Genomic DNA, 13120 nt, shown 5'->3' with positions numbered 1-13120 from the left:
GTCGTCATCGCCACTCTCCCTGTGATTTATTTAATTCATCTCATATCCAAAATTAAAGCAATAAATATATTGATTCCTATATCTTATACTGCTGATACTGGCATCCACGTCGTTGTGCACACTTTTGAAGCAAGGAATAACCTTGACTCTTTTTTTTATTCTTAAGCATGAATGCAAAATAATGAAGCATTTACAAAACTATGCTTCCATATGGGCAGACATTGTGCCTCATTAGACGTCTCACCAGCCAAATACCCTGCTCCGTTCTTTTGTTGCTTTATGCCTTCAATCAGTCTGAAAGCAAATGTTAGATTAGGGTTGATATGATATGAATCACCTTTGTTAAAACTAAACATTTGCTCGCTTTCTCATATTCAGAAATGTATTATATGTTCAGCTGTGTATATAAGAAAATACTTTAGGGAAATAAATGTCAGTTTTAGCTGTTTAAAGAACGACATGTGCATGATGCCAAACTAATTAATAGTCAAACGACACCGTCATGCTGTGCTGTGATTGGACATAGAAATCCTATGAAAATCTCCCCGGAACTTCGGGTTTCAAATCCACTAAAGCAACTGATCTGGCTAATCAATCTCGCTATTTTCCTTGGCACCTCTTTTGCAAGCCAATTTTCCCAGGAAACTTGGAGCAGAAGCAAAAGCCAAGGTCAATTCAAATGGTTTCTAACAATGCCACACAAGGTCACCGTACATCACGACTTGATTGACAGTTGACAGCGGCGGTTTGGTCTCGGTGGAGGGACAAGGGCACGGCGCGTGTATTGACAAGTCAAGAGAAGTCAACGTTTTCTTCTCGTTTCTAAAATATTACCTCATTCTGAAGTGCACTCTTGTATTCTGGGTTAAGAATCAATCTCCTAATGGAGATGATAGTCGTTGCCAAAGGTTAGTATTTGTTGCTTGAGTCACAACTTGTGTCACAAAAGCCTTCCTGTGTATTCTTGGGATGCTTTTCTTTCTGAATGTTTTATTCGATTCTTTAATTGATGAATCAATGTGGTCTTCTGTCAACGTTCATGTTCAATGTCAGGTCACCGTCCAATTATGAGAATTTAAACCGCTGGATGATTTGTATTTGAGTTCAATGAGAAATGATTGTAACCACTCAAAACAGTCTCTTTTCTAAAACTAAATCTTCCTGCATCAAACTAAGACTACTGAAATGTTTTCACAAAAATAATCTTTGAGCCTCCTAGAGATGTTATGATACTAAATCAGCAGAACATCTGTGATGGGAGGTGCACATGTGATCTCCCAAAAGATCGACTCCTCAGCTTTCGGCTACATCCACCTTCCAAATCTGCATTTTGTCCCTACTCTGTTATGTGGGCGAAGATTCTTTTTTAATTTTATTTTATAACGATGATGTTTTTTCATCCTTGTGAAGATGGAATTATCCTGTCTTCAGTCAGTAAGATATTTGAGAGTTGGCAGAATGTGACGAGTTGGGTTTTCTCGTATTAGCATGCATAGAGGAATCTTTACTTTTTTAGTGAAAGGCAAAGTTAATCCTACAGATTTACCTGCCGCATTTAACCTGAGGCAAAAGGAAAAAATGATGTACATGAGAAAAGGAGAACTACAAGTAGAAGTGCAAAAATGTCATTTTTTATTAAAGCCTGCAAATCAGTACGCATTTAGTCGTAAAGATTTTAATCAGTTTCTATTAACTGGACTGCAATGTCTGATTTCCACTTTAAAGTGGCCCATTTTTTAATTCAGTTTCTTGGATTGCAACTTGTAACGTGAATGAGGTTCATTGTGTTATCCGAAAGTATGTGCAAAAAAAAAAATGCATCGCATGTGCCAAGAAATTCTCATGTTTCAAACCCAATTAGCATATAATGACCCGAATCGACCAAAACAAAGAGTGAAATGGAGACTGATATGTACAGCTCAGCTCAGAGCTAATGAGCAAGGCACCCATGGGTCACCGACATTGGAAATATCATTTGTGCATGCAAGAAGCAAGCTTCAGATTGCACATGGATGCATAATGGAGGGGGATTAGCGAAGAATGCCTCCTGTCATCTACGGACAACGTGATGAGCTGAGGGCGGATTGAAGGAGAGCGAGCAAGAACGAAAGAGAGAGAGAGCGATAACGGGAGGAGGGAGACAAAGACAGAACTAGGCCAATTGTTTTGATGCGCTTAACTCTTTCTGGCTTTGCGTGTGTGTTTGTGCATGCGTTTGTATTCTTATGTAAACATACTTAGCCATCACCGCGGCGGCTATTGTCTAATATGGAACAAAGCATCGCGATGCAGCTATGTGAGCAAGAGTGACAAGTACTTTCATGATATATGTAAATGAACCTGTATTTATTGTTCTATTCAGCAATTATCTTAATTAACTTGATTATGATGATGTAATGCTTTTCTGAAAATCCTGATAAACATCACTTAGGTTAAGGAGGCATCTTTTGTGCTTGGATCTAAACATGATTTAGGCAGACGCCGTGTTTGAGTGCACCAAGGGCGTCTTGGATGACACACCCCTGTCTGGCCTAGCAACCTGACAATTTGTCGAAAGAAATTCGCCTCGACTTTTAGGTCAAAGGTGTGGTGCAGGTTTTGTTGTTTTGCACACATCGGGCTCACATTAACAGATCATTTGCTATAAAATTGTTAATCTTTTTTAAATCAGATTTTTATTCATTTTTGGGGAGGCCTGATTCCAATCTGAGAATACATCCCATTTCATGCCTTGTTTTTAGTCTTTCGTGACCCAGAATTATGCTACTTAAAAATTTTGCACCCTATGCTATTTGAATATAGGCCACTTTTGACTTCTATCTGTAAAAGAGGATGTTTTGTTTATACCCAGTTGATTCACATGCAGGAATAGTGGCCTGCATCATTTTTAGCAAGACTTTTTTATTTCACTCGCATGTGTGCATTATTCAGATGGTGGAACTACAGTTATAAAGACCACATTTTAGATTTATTATATCCTCCATGGGTGAATTTGGAACTTGGATGAAATTGTATTCTGATCACGTTAAAAATGAATGGATTTGGAGCAGCACTTGAGGCCACAACATGGGTGCTTTCTTCTTTGCTGATGGAATCATATAGAGTTGAAGCCAGGTTCTGGATGTGAAACTAAAATCTAGCAGAATGTCAATTAGGAGCTAGCATTCCCCTGCTTGGGTATTGGAACAGTGGGATTAAGCTCCTCTGTACCAATACTTTTGAAGCTGAGAGTGTGTGTTTCCAAAACTATGAACTCAACGGTGGGAGTCAATCTAGGTTACTGAGTCTTTACCAGCGATAATAATAGATGAGCTACACCTTCTGGCCTACTGGGAAGTGTTTGCTCCTTCTGAATCACGACAACGACAGTGATAACAACTAGAAATGGGTCATCCAAAATTTTGTGCATTTGTTGGTTTGCTCTTCATAACTGCTTGAAAACGATTTGCTTGTTGAGATTCGCAAAACGGACATTCGAGAATGTGCAGTCATCAAGATTTGGGAAAAAGGTCAATGGGGTTAAACTGTGCTGAACAAATAATACTTGGAAAATACGTAAAAAGGTTTGAGTCATAACAACTTGGATACATTTTCAGTTTACCTTTGTAATTTCTTGTTGTGCAAAACGTAGAACATTGCTAATGATGAGTTCCGCTCCATCACTGAAGATGGCTGTCATCAACACTTGAACATGCTTTACATGAAATTATGTGGCTCAGTGAATCAATAAAATGACAATCACAAGTTCCATCTGTTCTCATATCAGATGAAATATGAAAAGCATTTGGAACATTTGTCATTCTCGAAATGGTCTTTTCATATCACTAAAGCAAATATTGTGAAAGACATTTAGAAGGAGCCAAATCCGCAGTAGGTCTTCTGCTATATATTTGTCGACTTGAGACTGGATGAATTACTGCTTGTGACATCAACGTGACAGATTTCTGCTTCTCGTGTTCACTCCGGTTTGAACATACAATGCAGACAGTACCCTTGACAAAGATGACTTTGCTAGTGAAAATTTATGACCGTATATTGTTGTCAATAAGGACTTCACTCATAGAGAAACTTAGCATGTGGTCTTCCGCATGCATTTCAAGGGTTGATTTGCCATTGCTCATCTCCTTGCAAGGTGCACACAATGTATGTATCAGTAAGCTGCGTGCTTTTCTCTTTCTGTTTATAGGCGTCATCTATTTGCAGCTGTCAGACATACCAGGTGGTTGTACCCCCCTCCCAAAAAAATGTTCTGCTCATATTCACAGCTGCAGACGTGGGATAATAGAGGGTGGGGGTATTGGTAGGATTTATGTTTATACCCCCCCTCCCCTCCCCTTCTGGTCAAAATGCATCGAGAGCTTTATATGAACATGTGGTTGCAAAGAAGGTTTAAAACAGTGGTCATTTTTAGTCAGATTACATCGGGAGGCATAATGTGTTTACACCGAGACGGCGCGTGCAGGATCATGGTACGGTCGAGTGCCGTGAGCAGATTAAATAGCTCAAGATCTTCGCTGGCACCAACTTGACCTTGTGGAAGGGAACGTGTGATGAAATCAGTGTAATCAAACTATACTTTATTTTTGGGTGATATTTTTATTAGCCCACTGAGAAATTCTGAGAGATAAAACAATATAGAGTTGGTGTCTAAGCTTCCATGATTTTTCAGCATGTTTATGTGATGTAAACATTGAGCGGCGTTTTTAAAGTAAAAATGAATATGTACTTTTCTTGTGGTTGCAGTTGTGCAGTATCAGTTTGACGATGGGAAGAAAATCTGTTAAGGTTAATAAAGGCAGAGATGTGTGATAAGAATCTACTAAGAAATTGCTCATTTACAATGTTATTTCTTCAATTTTGCAAATTCACCATTGTCTTCTTCAAATTTGAAGCGGATGTGAAAATATCAATTGTTAGTAGTTATGAGATGATGGTGCTGCTGCTGATGATGAATGATGGAAACTGCTGAGTATACAATAATATCGTCAATTTGCCTTTGTGAAGAATTCAACCTTGCCTTGTCTTGTTTTCAAATGGACAATGCTAATATGATGCCAGTTTTGCAATATTTTGGGTTATTAGTCATGATTTGCATGATCCTCCATCTACTATGTACTCTCGATCCATGGTATTCTCAATAGTGTAAAAATCAAAGCTACTGTTGCAGTGTGAATAGCTGAGCTGAGATGAAGCTTCCGTATTCCACTGTCCCCTTCAAGTGAGTTCTGTTTGATGTTGCGCGGTTCTGCTGCAGGACAGCCTTTGAACCACCGAGAAACTGCAATGGATTACTGTCATGGATATTGCAGTGCAGTCTCTCTGGGCTTACTTGTACTACCAGAAGACCATCCAGATCTAAGATGTTATCAAGGCACCAGAAGACAAATTGCTTGAGGGCCAGTTTGGAGCAATGCAATGGGCTCTGACATACACTACTCATGCCCGCTCCGCCATAGGTTGTCCATGTTTTTGCAGCCATTGCCACAGCAGGCTGGACTGATTTTTCTCGCCAAAACTGCTTGCGTTTAATCCACCAACTCTGTCCTCTCAGCTCCCTTGGAGGACAGCCAAAGCCTTGTTTACCCCAAACCCTCATCTGCTGCCACATTAAGCTTGTCTCTCAACCAGGGCCATGACTCTGTCTGCAATTAATTTAATATGATACCTTTTGCTCTCACCATGCAGAAATATCTCAACAGATGCCACTCTATCTGTCTGCGGTGTGGGAACGTGCAGATGTGCACACAGGCAGTTCTGTGCAGCCAATATTTATTTGATCAACATGCCATAATATTGCAGTTTTTTTTTTATGTCATGTTTTTTTACTGAAACTTTTTCTGTGTATTGGAATGCATCACTGATTTGCATCTTGTGATTGGATTCCCTGTGCATCAAATTCTTCCGGATGTCCTTTCGTGCTCCTGCCTTCTCAGCCAAGCACCTGATTTTGCGCTTTTGTGTGCTACCAGCTTTGAGCATGAGTCTATTTATTTCCCCTGTTTCTGTTCAAGTCCTTCTATTCAGTCTATTTATGATTTTTGCATTCTGCAAACTTTTCTTGTGGTTCCTTCTTGCCAACGCTTCCTGCTTTTCCTCGCTTCTTGCTTGCACTCATTTTGTCTTTCTGGATTTTGTTCCGCACTACTAAAATACATTCATTCCTTTTTCCAGCATCTTACAATCCACAAATATGGCAGTATTAATGTTCATAAAGCCATACATAATGTATGTCTATTATGAATGTGCAGTGTTTAACAAATGACCTGTAGAATTGTTATTGAGTATGATGTGACATTGTGATTATTTAATTTGCGTCAGTAGTTTACAACAATTTGAAAGATTATGTTGTTGTGACCAGTCATAAATTTGTTAGTGCACTAGTGGTGGGTATCCCAAATGATCCTAAATTGCAACTGAATTGAGCTAAAGTTGCCATTACTGAGTGTGAAAATTGAATAGAAACAGCCACTGGGATGATAACGCATAAGATGAGAAACTCAGCAGATTCCTCCGCAGTGAGTCTTGTGAATGCAAACACATGTTTTTGCTGATATATCTCGAGTCACACATTGATTCAGAGAACCACATCTTCTCTCATTTTCCTATTGCAAACATAATGAAGACATTCAATGTCATGCAGGGAAGCCAGACAAATGTTTACATTATGTGTGAAAGGACATGCCGCTGTTTTGATGATGTATTATGCATGTCGAGGCGTTTGCATGTTCTGCGTGTGCTAGTGTGAATTTTCTGCAGCTAGAGCATAAATATGGCTCTTTGTCTATTTATGAACCAGTAATGCATTTCAACTTTGAGTTCTTAATTTTGTCCTCACTGCAAAAGATTGCACTTTGCTCATTGCGACTTGGTTTGAGAAAGCTCGTCTAATTACGGTCCTTGTCTTTAGCCTGCAGAACATCTAGTTCCCCGTAGCTTAGAAGATCATTTGTCATGCTTTGCCAGAAGTCTATTTCTTCTCTATTAAGCGCAGTTTTTAGCTTACTGTCTTTCCATTCATCACTTGCCTTCTATAGTTTTTTTTAACCAGTTTCATATGCGGTTATTGTCATTTTTTTTCAATGTAGATGACAGAAAATGTGGCTGAATTTGTGATGCTATCACTAAAAATAGATGATTAGGAGGTAATTAAGGGCATGGGTGACGAAGCAAGACATTGCGAGCTCTTTTCATGCAGGTCAAGAAAAGAGAAGTCAAAGATGATAGAGAATGAAAATGATTACTTATTACCCCCTTGACTCCTAATCCAGTTTACAATAGTGCTCTTCACCGAAGCAATTTTACATCAAAGCTTCTGAACCGGGTCCAATTATGTTGCTTCCAAGAGTTTCTTTCCAGACTTAAACACAAAAAAATATACTGTCAAAGAGAATTCTAATTCATTTCATGTTGGACCCAGAAAGTCTATATTTTAACTCATTAGTGAATTTAGAGGGAAAATGTGGTGCTCTAAGAGTGGAAAAATTCCCAGTAGCATGTTATTAGCATTTTAACATTCCATGCAGATCCTTTGTAGTGATTTAGCAATTCATAAAGAGCCACAACAATCTCATTATTTTACAGCCATCATTTGTCAGCTAACCACTATGCTCCTTTGGCAACAATATGACTCTATAAACTATATCAATGGCATGGTAAAGACCAACACATTGTGCACAGTGACACAAACTTAAATGGAGGGAAAAACAAGCCTTAAAATAGATTATTGTTTTCCAGAAATGAACACCGGCAACAATATTAACTAGTTATGCAAGATTCAGTCACAAGATACAGTATTGCTATTTCAAAAATAAATTCCAGGTCCCCTGCTGTAATGCTAGAAAATCTACATAATTACTCCTCACACTCATTTGCACATACTGTACGTCGATACACCGCTATAAGTAATAAAAGCCGAAAGACGTGAATTTAATGACAGTGAAGCGCCGTCATAAACTAGAGTAAACTGCATCATATTAAAAACACAATAAAATATCACATGCTATGTTATTGTTGTCTTGATTACAAGGACAATGGGGTGACTGGAATAGGCAGCGGCAGCTGACTGTGCTTTCACCTCCATGTTGGCTGTTTAGTGTTTAGTGTGTGTGTGTTGGGGTGAGGGAGTACAGCAGAAAACATTCCAGGAAACTCAGTCGCATAATTGTCTTATTCACGACTGCTTGGATAAGCATGTGATGTGTTCATCTGTGTGTTTGTGCACAATAGTTTTATCCGTCCAGATTTGACACTACTGCTCCACCTCCATCTCTCCATCCTTCACCTTCCATCTTTGTATTCAATCATCACCTTGCCCCAAAGTTTCCTCACCCCAAATTACACTCTGTCACCATTTGGGCTTCATTAGTGCTGCTTTCCTCAGTATTATCTGCTCTGTGTTGGCCCAGAGATCCAAAGATGAAAGTGACCTCATGTAGAAGGTAGAACCAAGGGAGACTTGGGAGGTTTCTCGCTGAGACTCAGTGCTGAGGTTTCTCTGCCCCTGGCCGTGGGAGGAGATTTGTGCACGTCTATATTTGTGTGAGAGAGAAAGTGTGAGCGAGTGAGTGTGTGGATTGTGGGGTGGGGTAGGGCTGGCGGCTTGGTTGCTCTGATCCAGATTCTGCTGATTGTAGGAAATCATACCTTCTAATAAAATGATACCCTTCACCTGCAACTCAGAGAAAAAAGGTCGGAAGATGAGCAGAGTTGGGCAATTCATTAGATTTTCCCAGTCCGTCGTTCATCATTCTTCTGCGGCCCGGGCAAGCATTCGTCACTGTCAGTCCGTCATTTTATCATGCTGAATAAAACTGTATTCATCGAGATTGTTGCGATGAAGCCCACTACTGTATGTCCGCATAGATTACACATATAAATCCTATTCCCTCTTCTTTATCTTTACACCTCAGTAGAATGCTATTTGCCGAGCTGGCCGACATGCATCCTCTCATCTTCTGCTTGGATCCTGGTTTCCCCTCTCCTTCCTGATAGTCTTAGCTGCACACCGTGACTATCTCCTATTCACAGCAGAACCACGACAGGATTAAGGAAAGATGGGGTGCAAAAACTGGATACAGTCAACCAGCGCCATCTGCAGTGTAAAGACTGTATCAGACTCACAAATCTGCAGCCTCCTTGAAAAGACGACGGCAAGGACATTGGTTTTCTCATTTGTCTGACATCATGAGGAAAAGATGGCAGAGGAAGTAAATAAACACTGGCTGCCATTTTGACATGCAATTAACAAACAGTACACACATATATGATGTTAAGCCTATACTTATTTGATAATGTCCCTTTTAATTATATAAGTAACTAAATTGTATTCAATGTACTATAGATAGGACTGTTTTTGATATGACACATTAATCCTCCTTCCAGAGTAGCCCTCATGTGATTTTAGCATCCATATTTGATTCCATCAGATTGTATTCCGACTAATTTAAAGCGGGACATAATGGCACATTCAGTTGTCTGTGTTCCATATTTTAATTCTGACAGCAGCCTCCTTATTTGCCAACAGAAAATACAAGTTTCAGTTTGAATGCAATTCAATTCTCTTGCTTTGGAGCTTTCTTGCCTAGCAACCCGTTATTCTATTTGGCATGGCTGGTCCATCATATGAGGAAACCTCCCGACACAAACACTGCAGACTTTCACTATTCCACTTTCTTTTTCCTCCATTAATGAGCCGGAGCCTGTGGGCGTGAACGGTGCGAGCTGGCGCTAAGTAACCCCATAAAGAGGAGAGCATTTTGGTGCAGGCAAAGAATGAGAAGCTGTTCGACACAGATCGAGCTTGGCACATGGACACCGTTTCACTGCAGAGGTTTTAAAGCCTTTAACATGATTTCCCTCATCCTATTAAACACATAGCTATGGGTAGTGAGACTGTTAAGTGTTGGAAGGAGGGAGACACATGGAATGGGAAAATAAGAAGCCGAGATTAAGTGGATGTTGAATGTCGGGAACAAATACTCATTTGGCTTTTATTTCTATCTGCAGTCAGGCCTCTCGTGACTTGTCTCCATCGTCTGTTCTTGATTGGACTGCATGACCTTTTATTGTTTGGCCGAATAAAAATCCATCCTCACACAGAGAGACACATATAAAAGCATAGAGTTGTCCCTCTCAGAAAATGAGGTTCAAGCTCTGTACACACAGGGAGTGATTGGGAGAGGGTGATGTGGTGACTATTAACCATTGGATGTCAACGACAAAAAGAATCCACATGTGAAGTGAGCTGAGCCATCAGCCTTCCAATTGATCATCCCCAAAGGGGGTTAATGTGTTTAACCTGAACTGCTGCAGTGACTAGCTTATTTTCTTGGACAACTATCACTTAAGACACATTGTGTATAATGACTGGTTTTTTTCCAAGTTTGCCTTTATACCAGAAAAAGAGTTTGAAACAGAATTATAATAATAGACCCGCCAACCAGCTGCATCAACCTCTCCCCCATGTCTTACAGGGTAGCATAACTGAGTGCGGTCGTCTAGCAATCACACCTGTTAATCTTTCCCTCTTGTTGTTTCCCTAGCAACCCAAAACAGCATAAGGTACCCTTGAGGGAAGATACTGCTTCCCTGTTGCTCCTGATGCATGTGTCATCATGTTTCCTCATTGTGTCTGTGTGGGATTATTCTTTTCTTGTGGCTATTCTTGAATGAGCAATGCAGTCGCAAGCTGGACTCATAATGATGTGAGATGTCTGCGGATGAGATCATTTTTCAATTACTTGAACCATCTTCTGTGATAGGGTTGTCTGATAAAGTCTCTGCCGCAGTGCCTCTAATTTATTTAACTCTCACTCTTGCAGTTGCAAATCAGTTCATTTACTTGATCGACCCACGGAAGCCTGCAGATCTCTTTAGTTTGCAGCCACCGCAACTCAAATGTAACATACTAGAAGCTACTAGTTTCACTTTGCATATAATGTTAGAAAATTAGACGTGGCCAAAGGACACATTTAATTATATGTGTTTCAAGAGAGAACTCTCCACTATTTGGTCGTTTTTTGCCCAATCGGCGCTAGACCACTCAATGATGCAATGACGAGTGTGTGCAGCAGAGAGTGGTGTTTCCCCGCAACTGGGTGGAGGAAGCGCATTATCGCCTCACGAGTGCATCTTTGAAATGCATCTTGAAGCTCCTCTTAAGTCTCTTGTGTGCAGCAGCGTTGCATAAATTAGTTTCTTCCACTTACAAGGGCATCCGTGTCCTCTCAATATCGTTAATGTCTGATTTGAACTCATTTGCCAGGTTCACAAACCACAGATGACATGTATTTTATAATGTGTGTGTGGGTTGTGCTTATGAGTGACTGAGGCCCTTGTCACGAGGGCCTTGTGCCCATGGTTACCACAGTTATCTCTCATCACATCCGTGATGGAGACTGGCATTCAAAGTAGGACTGTGCTTGCGGATTTATACATCCTAGAACGTCTTGTGGCTCATTTTAAATGACTCTGTCCAAGCTGTTTGAAGATGCACCATTTAGACAAATACGAAGAAAATAATGAAGGAATTTCGAAGCATGGCTGCAATAAAAACATTTTGGAATACTTTTGACATGATTTTAGAGTTTAGTTGTGTTGAGAATTTGAAAAAGGCTTGAAGTTTTGAAAAATTCATCTCTCTCTACTCTTTGGAAGAATGAGCCGTGCCTATTTAATCCCCTTGAGTGAGGTCGTGCGTAACTATAATAATCAGTGTAGAAAGAATGACAAATGGTTGACTGAGCAGAAGCTGTAGTACAAGGCAAGGCAATTTATGAAGTGTGATAAAGGGACTTCATCTTTTAACGGGAATTCTGGAAGAACATTACAAAAATTTGAACCATGCAGTCTGACTGTTACTCAGGTAAGAGCAAACTTCCTCTTTCCTACCTTTTGAGTCAGCTTATATTGTCCATCTCACTTGGAAGCTATCTTTCTGCACACGAGCCCATGATTCCTCACCACTCCTTCCCCAATCCCAGCACATCCGCACATAACAATGTAGTGACCCCGGTGATCGAAATGTTGCGAATACCCAGGACCCAGGAAAAACTCCCAAACAAACCTGGGTGGGAACAGGCGGTGACAGAGATAAGAAATAATGCAATTTCCTCAGTGCCCCATCCAACCTTCATGCTCTGTAAGGGCTCCAAATGATGTCCAGCCCGGCCCGGCGTATGCAATCCCATAGATTACAACGGTCAAGACTGAACTGGCCTCTGGGAAAGGTCTCGTACATTTTTCTCAGTAGTTCTAGCACCGTCATTAATCAATTAAAACAATTCACTTTTGTAAAGATTTGCCAAGTGTATAATTTTCTGTGGTTGCAATTGAATTCGAGAACAATATTTGGCTCATCTAGAATAATTCAATCCCATTTAATATATCGTCACTTGCAATCAAAGTGAAGATTCTACATGCATACCAAAAAGGCAATTAGCCGCTGCTTGGGAACTTGATGCTTCAGCTCCTGCTACAGGTTTTCTATTGTGGCCTGAAGACTGACTTGGCCACTCCATGACCTGAATGTTCTTCTTCTTCTTTTGCCCTGCCATTATGCTTTGGGTCATTGCCATGCTGAACGACACATGGACGACCTTTCATTAGAGTGCTTGCGAAGGAAAGGAGGTTTCTAAAATGTTATAGTCTCATTTAAACTGCAGGTAACAGTCGTGTGCATCCAGTGGATGGAGCAAGAGTGAGCCTACAGTGTCGCTAAATGAAAGCAATTGTAATCTTAGCCTCCCTCCCAAATAGCCTGAGATGATGACTTTGGTTTTCCACATGATGACGTCAGCAGTGTGTCACTGAGTTATGCGTCGGACCTCCTCGTCATGACAACGAGCTTGAAATATTGAAGCATTGTCCTACGAGAGAGCGCGAGAGATGCATGGGAGCAGCGGTGATATAAAAAGAGCATCTTCGCTGTGTCTAATCACCGCATCCTTATATGTGCAATTAATATTACCATTATAAAGCCAGGATTGTAGAGAATCGGCTACAGAGAGGGAGAGAGAGAGAGAAGGAGAGAGAGAGGGCGAGAGAGGGTTGAGGGAGAGAACGGGAGCGATAGAGAGAGGACCCCCCCCCCCCCCCAGCCCTACGCAAGCGCGCAAAAAAA

Source organism: Syngnathus typhle, linkage group LG15, assembly GCF_033458585.1.
Source record: "Syngnathus typhle isolate RoL2023-S1 ecotype Sweden linkage group LG15, RoL_Styp_1.0, whole genome shotgun sequence".
Lineage (NCBI taxonomy): Eukaryota > Metazoa > Chordata > Actinopteri > Syngnathiformes > Syngnathidae > Syngnathus > Syngnathus typhle.
Note: the sequence above shows the minus strand (reverse complement) of the source record.